Consider the following 9,861-nt stretch of genomic DNA (forward strand, 5'->3'; position numbering starts at 1 on the left):
TTTTTTATTTCAGTTTCAAGTATTGGGGATCAATATGTTGAAGAAAACGCAAGACCTATAACTATACTAACAGGAGTTAATGGTATGTATAACTTGTCTAAAACTAAATAGGCTTATAAAAAGAATTTTTTAGTCCTATTGATATGGCCTAAGATTGATTGTTTACATTGGTGTTAGGCCTAGCATTAGACTAGCTAAGGCCATTTAGTTTCTTTTGTTAGGAATTCTTTTCTTGTTAGAAAATAATTTTTAACTAACATTTTCATTGCAGATTCAAATGTTAACCTTGTTGGAGAAGTAGGAGAGGACGAAAGCTTCTCCCAGGAAGTACAAGGAGAAACCCATAGTCATAGTCGTAAGCGAGTTGCCCATCCAGAACTACACAAAAGAAATATTTTGAAATAGAAAAGGTCAACAGGGAAGGGATATGTTACATCAAAGGGCAAAGTAGTTGAACCAAAGATTTTTAATAACAAAGATTGTGGTTGCAATCTAGAGTGCAACAGTAAAATAACAGTTGCTCGCCGTAATCAAATTTTTTCTAACTTTTACACCATGAACTGGGATTTAAAAAACGTCTTTGTGATGGGTTCTGTTGATGAAAAAGAAAAACACAGGACGTATACTGCATCAAATAACTTCCGTAGGGCAAATAGTCGTTTCTATAAACTAACTGATGAATGTGGAAATGTTAAAAAGATTTGCAAAATTTACTTCAAAGACACATTGCAGATTCCTGATGCGACAATAACAAATATTTTAGCAAGGAAAAAAACAAATAGTACACCTATCGAAGATCGCATAGGTAAATCGGCTCCACAAAGATTTATTCGCTTATCTCCAACGTACCAATCTCACTATAGCAGAAAAGACAACCAGTACAGAAATTATTTGCCTCCAACTTTAAGAATGTCAACGATGTACGAGAAATATGTTTGCAATTGCAATGAAAATGATTGCACTCCACTTTCAATTTTTGTATTTCAACGCATATTCAATACAAAATTCAATATACATTTTCACCATCCGCAATCAGATACATGTCAAAAATGTAATCTATTTAACAGTAAAATTAGGTGTCTTTCAGAGGGTGAAGAAAAGAACACTGTTAGGAGGGACCTTATTATTCATCAAGAGATGGCTGAAAAGGCAAAAGAAAAAATGAAAGAAGATACACTAGATGTACATACAAATCCAAACAAGAGGGTATTAGTTTTCGACTTACAAAAAACTCTACAGACACCAGTGCTTAATATAGGAATAGCTTACTATAAAAGGCAAATGTGGACTTACAATATTGGAATCCACGATGAAAACTTAAGGACAGATTTTATGTATGTATGGAGTGAGGAACAAGCATCCAGAGGTACTCAAGAGATAGGTTCGTGTATCCTCGAGCATGTTTTTCAACACATACCAGAAACTGTGACCCATTTAATATTGTATAACGATAGTTGCAGTGGACAAAATCGTAATATAAAAATGTCTCTTATATTACAATATATTTTGCATAAATCTCCATTTCTGAAAACCATTGGACAGAAATTTTTTGTACCAGGGCGTAGTTTTTCCTCCTGCGACCGAGACTTTGCTGTGATTGAAAAAGCAAAAAAAATGAAGGACTAAATTTTTGTTCTAGATCATTGGATAGACCTTATTAAAAATGCAAAGAAGAAGGCCCCAATATTGATTGTAAGAAAAATGGAGACCCATGAATTTCTCAGTACAAAATCATTGGAGAGTGGGATAACCAATAGAAAAAAATTAACAAATGGCGAAAAAGTTCCATGGCTAAAGACATGCTGGATAAAATTGGAAAAAGGATCACCACGCTCATTTCAAATGAAGCAAACACATTTAGAAAGTGACACATTCATGTTGCTGGACGTAACAAAGCGAAATCGTGGACGGCCATCTATCAATGTTGAACTTGAGCATTTGTACCCCAATGGTAGAAAACTCACAAGAGAAAAGCCATGTGATCTTTTTGAGCTAATACAATTCATACCACCTGTCCATCATCCCTATTATCTTGCTCTTAAAGGTGACGAGGAGGCAACTGATTTGGGTCTAACAGATGATTCTGGTGACGAAGACATAAATTAGTGCATGCTACATATATAAAAGAATCATTAACAAGTGATAAGCAAAACATCCATTTAGCCTAACCAACTCTATTAACAATATTTTAAAAATTTTGAAGAGGCAAAGTTGCTTAACATTTTTGTTATTGCAGAACACAGTAGTATAGTATCCTAATTTTTTAGTAGATATACCAGTGTATTTTTTCACCTGTCTTTATAATAAATACTATTTTTCTGATAATGATACTCTTTCCTGTTATTTTTAAAAAGATCCTTAAAGTCTTTTACAGTTTACTAAAAATGAAGTAATTGTGGCTTAGACCACTTTTCCGCTGAGCCCTTCATATATATATATATATATATATATATATATATATATATATATATATATATATATATATATATATATAAAATGCGGAAATCGCGATTTACGAAACCAATTTTTATGCTAAAATTTTGGTTCTCGTTTTTTTAACTCTTTTTTAGGCAGCGTAAGGAAGATGTATTTTTGTAAAGTTTTTTTTAGAAACATATATACACATAGATACTTTTTTGAAAGAAAAAGAGCTAATCTTGATTTTTTCAAAACTTTTATGTATGGTTACTAAACTTTTTTATGGATTATTTTGCTCCTGAATATTTGGTTGATGTTCACGTATGGAATTTTAGTCGAAGAAATGTTGATCCCCCTTTTTTTACTATTAAAATTGTTTTCTACATGGATTTCCTATTCACTTGCCAAATTTCAACGAAAAAAAAATACCAGCAAATAGTTTAATTTGTGTTAGTTTACTACTTTTTTTAGGTAGCCCCAGGCAAACATTATTTTGTGGTGATTCTTATTAGAAACATATATGAACCTAGACTATTTTTAAAAGACGAAAGGTTAATCTTGATTTTTTTATGACTATAATGTATGGTTAGCATACTTTTTTATGGATTATTTTTTCGAAAAGTTTGCAAGAAAATTTGGTTGATGTTCACACATGAAATTGTAGTCGTAGAGATGTCGATCCCCCTTTTTTTATTATTAAAATAATTTTCTACATGCATTTCCTATTCACATGCCAATTTTCAACGAAAAATAAATACCAGCAAATAGATTAATTAGTATGGAACTTTTGATAGCTATTTTCGTTTTTTTGTTGTTGTTTTTTCGGTAAGTGAAATACGGGGGCGGATAAGGGGGGGGGGGGGACAACTCTGAAAAAATTATTGCAATTTTGTATTATGTTGATTTTTATTATTAGATTAAAATTAAAATGCAAAATATAGAAAAAAGCGTTTTTGATTCTCTAACAGAGAGTAAGTTAATTTCTTTTATTTCATAATAATATTATAGTTAACTTATGTTTGAAACAAAATATAATAATAAATGTAAAAACTTATTGTTTTTTTATGTTACATATAAAAAAGAATAATGTTTCAGATTAAGACTCTTGCTTTTGAATGGATTGTTAAGTGATAGTATCAGTTGACAATTTCATTAACACACCATATATAAATAAGTATACAAATCAGATACTTCATTAGTTTATTCCTAACAAAAAATTTGTTAGTGTTTTTCAACTATAATAAAAGATATTATTGTTATTATCTTTTTTTACTTCGATTGTATACTTCTTTAACTGGACTATTATTTAAATCATTATACTATATACTAGCATTCCTTATGTTTACTTATTGTTTGACCCTACCAAATATTATGCTTACTTTTAAGACTTCATAAGTATAAATAACATCGTTTATATATAACTACAACCAAATTAACATAATTTATGTATAAACAAAGTATGTACCATTAGTATAATAAATACCATTATACCATTATAAACCAAAGTATATACATTCCTAATGTTAGCTTATTGTTTATAAATATATATTTTTTATATTTTTACTGCTATATTTTCATTGTTTATTTTCATTTTGTTAATAAAGTTGTATCATACACAGAACTGATTTGACGATTGTTACTTTTCTTACTTACTGTTGACAATTAGATAGTGTTTTGTGTAATTTTACTATTTTTTTGTTATCTTTAGCCCAATTTACATAGCCTACCACTGGTAAATTTGTAAAGGATAATTTTTAGTATTGATTATATAATTACAAATATAATCTGCAATGAGTGGTAATTTTAACAATTGTTACTTTTTAATATGTATGCATTTCTCAACAATTGCAAATTTATTTTTTATTACAACTTGGTTCACCTTGAGTTACATCTTCAGCTGCTACAATTGGTAAGTTTAAAAAAACTATTATTTTCTAATCTGTTTATGCATGATGTATACGTAAAACAATTATTTCTAATATGTGTATGCCTTTCCTATCAATTGTAAATAAAATTTTATTTTATTTCAACTTATTTTTTCATTTAGTTTTACAACCTTCTCCACAATCAGCACAACCTTCTGCTAGTAAATACATAATATTTCTATTTATATACATTATTTAATAAATTTTTATTATGTTATCCTTCAAAGTGCAGTAGAAGTAAAATCTAGAGCAGTATTTAAATTTTTACATTTTTAAAGCTATAATTGATTTTTTGTCTTTCAATTTATTTGTTCAGTCAATAATTTTCACAAATAATTGGTTTATATTAAATGTTACATAATGCCATTCAGTACTAATCTATTTACGATTCATTGTCATTAGATCTTACATATGATGTCTATCGGAGATATATGTATCATCACCCTGAACCGACTAGCAGTCGCTCATTTTTGTGATGGGTCCAGTTTGGAGGGAATGATGGGGAATCATTTAGCTGGACCTATCATCCTCCTAACAGGGGTGCTAAGAGCTAAAACAGAAGAAGAAAACTGTGGTGGAGAAGTTCGCAGACTAAGACAGCATGATAGCAGCTTTGCAGTGAATGTTGGCATACACAATCATTAGGCACCACCATTCTTGTTTTTTTATTAAAAATATATATGTAATATCATCAAGTTTTTTTTCTATTTTGTCTCAATTTTTTTTAAACACTTGAATTATTTATTTAAAATTTTTTTACCCAAAATTTTTTAAAAATGAAGCATTGACAAGTGTAATAGTTCTAATGTAATATTTTGTATGTATTCAATGTGATTAAAAGTTGCAGTATAAAAAGTAGTCAAGTTGTACCTATAAATAGTTATAGACTTTTAGATACGATCAGGACTTTTTGAGGATTTCATAGCACATATTAAATACAGTGTTAAATTTATGTGTAATATTTTATTGAGTTGATAAATATGAAAAGTCTTTTTTTAAGGTGGATACTCCAACCCGCATTTTGTAATGTGGTAAAACTTGTAAAGTTATGTCTCTATTTTAAATAAACGCAATTTAAAAACGTTTTTAAATTTCTGTTGACATTTTTTTAAAGTTTGAATTTTTTTTTTTTTTAGGTACCCCAAGAAGTCCTTACGGTCTTGTCACAGAGCACCGCGGAAATGCATTTAATCAGGAAGTTCACGCCTCCTTCCTTACCGTGACGCGAAAATTTGTCCAGAGCTCTATTCAAACCTGGATCTCTTGCTTATTAAGCAAGTGCTCTAACCACTGCGCCACGGCCGCAATGAATATGAAGGAGGAAGGGGGGCGTTAGTTGTGGCACATGCCCCTTTTCTAATTAATATAGTAAAATAAACTTGTATACCATTTTCTTATTTTCAATAAACTCAATTTAAACCTTTTTTCAAATTTCTTTAAAAAAAATTTTTTTTGGATGGAAGACTGAAGAAGACTGGGAGGGGGGGGGAAGGAGTTAGGCGTGGCACACATCCCGCCCCTAATGCCAATTTATACACCACTTGTAAATGCTGTAGATTAAGAAAATATAATCTATACTTTTGAACACAAAATTTAATCAGTGTTTTTAAGATTAAAATATTTATAAGAATGTAACATTTCACTATGAGGGTGTTAAAACGTAACGAAAACATCCACCCTTTAATATAAGATAGACCACTAATATTTGAAAATAGAATGGAAGCGAGTTAGAACAACTTTTTGTGTATAAAGATCAAAAATTTTATCAGAAAAAACAATCTTTCAGATGAAAAACTTGTATTTTTTAAGGGTAATGATGGTGTGCCGTACCCCTCTCAGGCCTTGTTACGAGATTTCGCTGCGTAGCGAAAACGCGTAACGATTTTCTAAGTAACTCAACTCAGCAAATATATTTTGCATCGTTAGAAGATATATTGCGTCACTAGCGTCTTTTCAAGTACCGCATTGTAATTAAAGTTATTTTATTAACGCGTTAAAAATCATACAAACAGTTTGTTTTTTTCTCACTATAACAAAAGTTACAAATAAAATCTAAGTTCTTATTTAAAAAATCATTTTATTATTTTTTTCAAATATGAACTAAATTTTATTTTGAAAATTTTTTTTTTTTTCATGAAACGTAAATTAATGTTGGTTTATTTTCTTATGATTTTACAGTTGGTTTTTGGTTATTTTATTAACTGTTAATAAATTTTTCCTTATTTAATTTGTGAACTCTTTTTAATAACGTTTTTAAACAATAAAGAGTTTTTTTTTTTGTTATTTATCAGTTACCGATAACATATTCGTGATCATAATTTATTTTCATAAATTAAACGAACGTCTTTAAAACTTTACGTTATTGAATTTACAATAAGCAAAATACCTTATTAATAAAATATTTACATCAAAATAAATCGTGCATTTTTTAAACTATTATGACTAAAAATAATTTTTTTATTTAAAAGGAATTTATATATTTAATTCCTTAAGATAAAACTTAAAACACTTTATTTTTTTTAACTAATTTTTAACAACAACAAAAATAATTATGAAACAAACTGTTTCTTTAACAAAAAATCTTTACTTTAATTTAACAAAAAAACTTTATAATTGCGGTTAAACGCAACTAACGACTTTATTTCTTCCGAATAAACGTTACGTTACGTCACCTTAACGACAATCAAAAGATAATTTAAATATTGTATATAAGATAATTTAGAAAAGATAATTTAAATATAAAAGATATTGCGTAGCGCAAAACTGCTGAACGCGTAGGCAAATCGCCTTTTCGCAAGCAATGCAAGCTGCGTAACGCTTCTTAACAAGGCCTGCCCTCTGGCCCTTTAGACACCCCCTATATTTATAGACTAATATAAACTTGTAGCCTACTCTTCTAATCTATCTTTTAATACCAAGTTATAGGCATTTGGATAAGATTTGACAAAGTTATAACAATTTCAGTGAAAAAAATAATAATTTTGGAACCAAATTATTCAATATATCCATATATCTAAAATTTGCAACTAAAAACGTCATAACTTTTTTTTGAATTGTTCGTTTTTAATAATTTTTTCATCTTTAAAATACTGTATTGAAGGGCTTTCTAATGATATATAACATTCTAGTACATGCTCAATTTAAACATTTCTGTCCACGTACCTATATATATACATGCATTAAATTTATATGTATATGTATATGTATATATATATATATATATATATATATATATATATATATATATATATATATATATATATATATATATATATATATATATATATATATATATATATATATATATATATATATATATATATATATATATATATATATATATATATATATATATATATATATATATATATATATATATATATATATATATATATATATATATTACATATTTTATTGGAAAAAAAAAAGAGTTCATTGAAATTCAAAACTATATATATAAATTAAATAGAAAAAATTTAAATTTTTAAAAAAGGAAGATAAATCAAAATATATAACATAGATTTTTAATTAGCATTTGTATTATTTTTGATTAGCATTTATATTTTTAATTAACATTTGTAATATTTCATTTAAAATTCACATTAAGATGAATTCAATTAAAAAAATCAAATTCAAAATTATTAAAATTCAAAACTTTTAGATGTGTTAAAAATAATCTTTAAAAACATTAAAACATTATATTAAACATTAAATTAAAATTTCAATAATGAAATTAGATATGAATTAAAGGGAAAAAAGCAAGACCAAGTTTATATGGCAAGACAACTAGTTTATGTAAAAGCTTTGATCTATGCAACACTTTATTTGTCATGCTTAAGCTGTAAAAATTAGATAAACATCCAATGTTTAAATCTTTCGAGTCTAGCGGTATTTTAAACAATAATTCCAATTAATTAAATTTGAAAGTTGAACAAACATTGTTTGTTCAACTTTCAAATTTAATTAATTGAAATCATTGTTTGAATCCATTATCTTTGTTTAAAATTCATTAGCTTGTTTTTTTTTAAGAAAACAAAAACCATTTTCAATTTGAAAGACTGAATCATGAGAGCGTGTAGACAGAATATTAGTTTTAGCAACTCGAATTTGATGCGTAAACTCTTTAACTCAGCTTGACGTTTTGCCACTTGAACAATTAGATTTTTCGAATTTCTAACAAAATTTTTCAACACCTTCATATAGTTTTCAAAAGGAAATGCAGAAACTTTGTTAAGTAAACACTGCATATTAATAACATCTTCATGAATATGTGATAAACTATGTACATTATAAACACAAAAACTATTAGCAAAGAAATGTTTAGAACTTTTTACAAACCATGATAACAACGAATGAGCAAAATTAAGATAGTGCATACGAAGTTCTATACTCTCATTTAAAAGTTTACGCATAGCTACACTCAAGGCAAGAAAGTGTTGATAAATATTCTTTGACACAATTCCTTTGAGCACAATCAAACCAGTGTATAATACAAATTGTCTCAATTCAGTAGCTTTCCAGTACTTTAATTCATCAAGTGATCTTGGTTGCCTTGCAAACTCTGATGGTAGTTTACCATTTAATGCTAAAAGATGATCAGAAATAGCTTTTACTTGAGTGGTTGATAGTTTACATGATCTTGGTCCACTTTTTAGAAAATTGAGTAACCTTATCCCAACACCAAGACATACCAAATGCATATAATCCAAAATAAAATCTTTTTCACAATTAATTTGAGTATGAACAAGAGAACTCAAAAAATGTTAAAGAGTATTTTTGTATTTAAAATCATTAAAGTCAGTTACAAAGTGAAAAATCCTCATCGTCATACTAAATACTACTCTTTTATCTATCCCCCCTTCCTATCTTAATTTCACATCATTCACAAGAATAAAAGTATGCCCAGTAGTTTCCTTAATAAAGACACGAGCAGCAGCATCACAAATAAAAGATTTAATGGAAAATTCATAAGTGCAACTTTCATAAGTAATGCCTTCAGCTTTAAGTAAACTAATTTCAGCAATAAAGTCTTTTAAATACTCAGAAGGAGAACTAGGTTTAGACTTACCACAAAAAAGAGCTACCATAAAAACATTAGAAGCATCAAATAAACCAAGGATAGACCATATCTGAACTTTAGATGATTTAAATATGGGAACTTCATCAACATTAACACAAAGTTCTATTTTACTATTTTTATTAGTGTAGTTAGGTATTATTTGCAACTGTTTTTTAATGCCATTTTTTATTCCAAAATAAATGTAGCGACTCTCACACTTTTCCTCACATTTAAAATGTTTGGGTGTCTTAAGTAAGGTATGAGCATCTTTTGGGAGTGTATACCCTTGTTTTCTAAGCATGACTAGTAACTTATCTGGGAATGTTATACTTACTTACAATGACAGCTAAATCTTGGCTTAAAGTTGGATCATCTTTGCTAACAACATTACTTTATTGTTATAACAAAAATCAAAATTTGAAGATGTGTTTTCTTCACTAAAGTTAGAATCATATTCGA

The sequence above is a fragment of the Hydra vulgaris genome, chromosome 03 (genome assembly GCF_038396675.1).
Source record: "Hydra vulgaris chromosome 03, alternate assembly HydraT2T_AEP".
NCBI classification, from domain to species: domain Eukaryota; kingdom Metazoa; phylum Cnidaria; class Hydrozoa; order Anthoathecata; family Hydridae; genus Hydra; species Hydra vulgaris.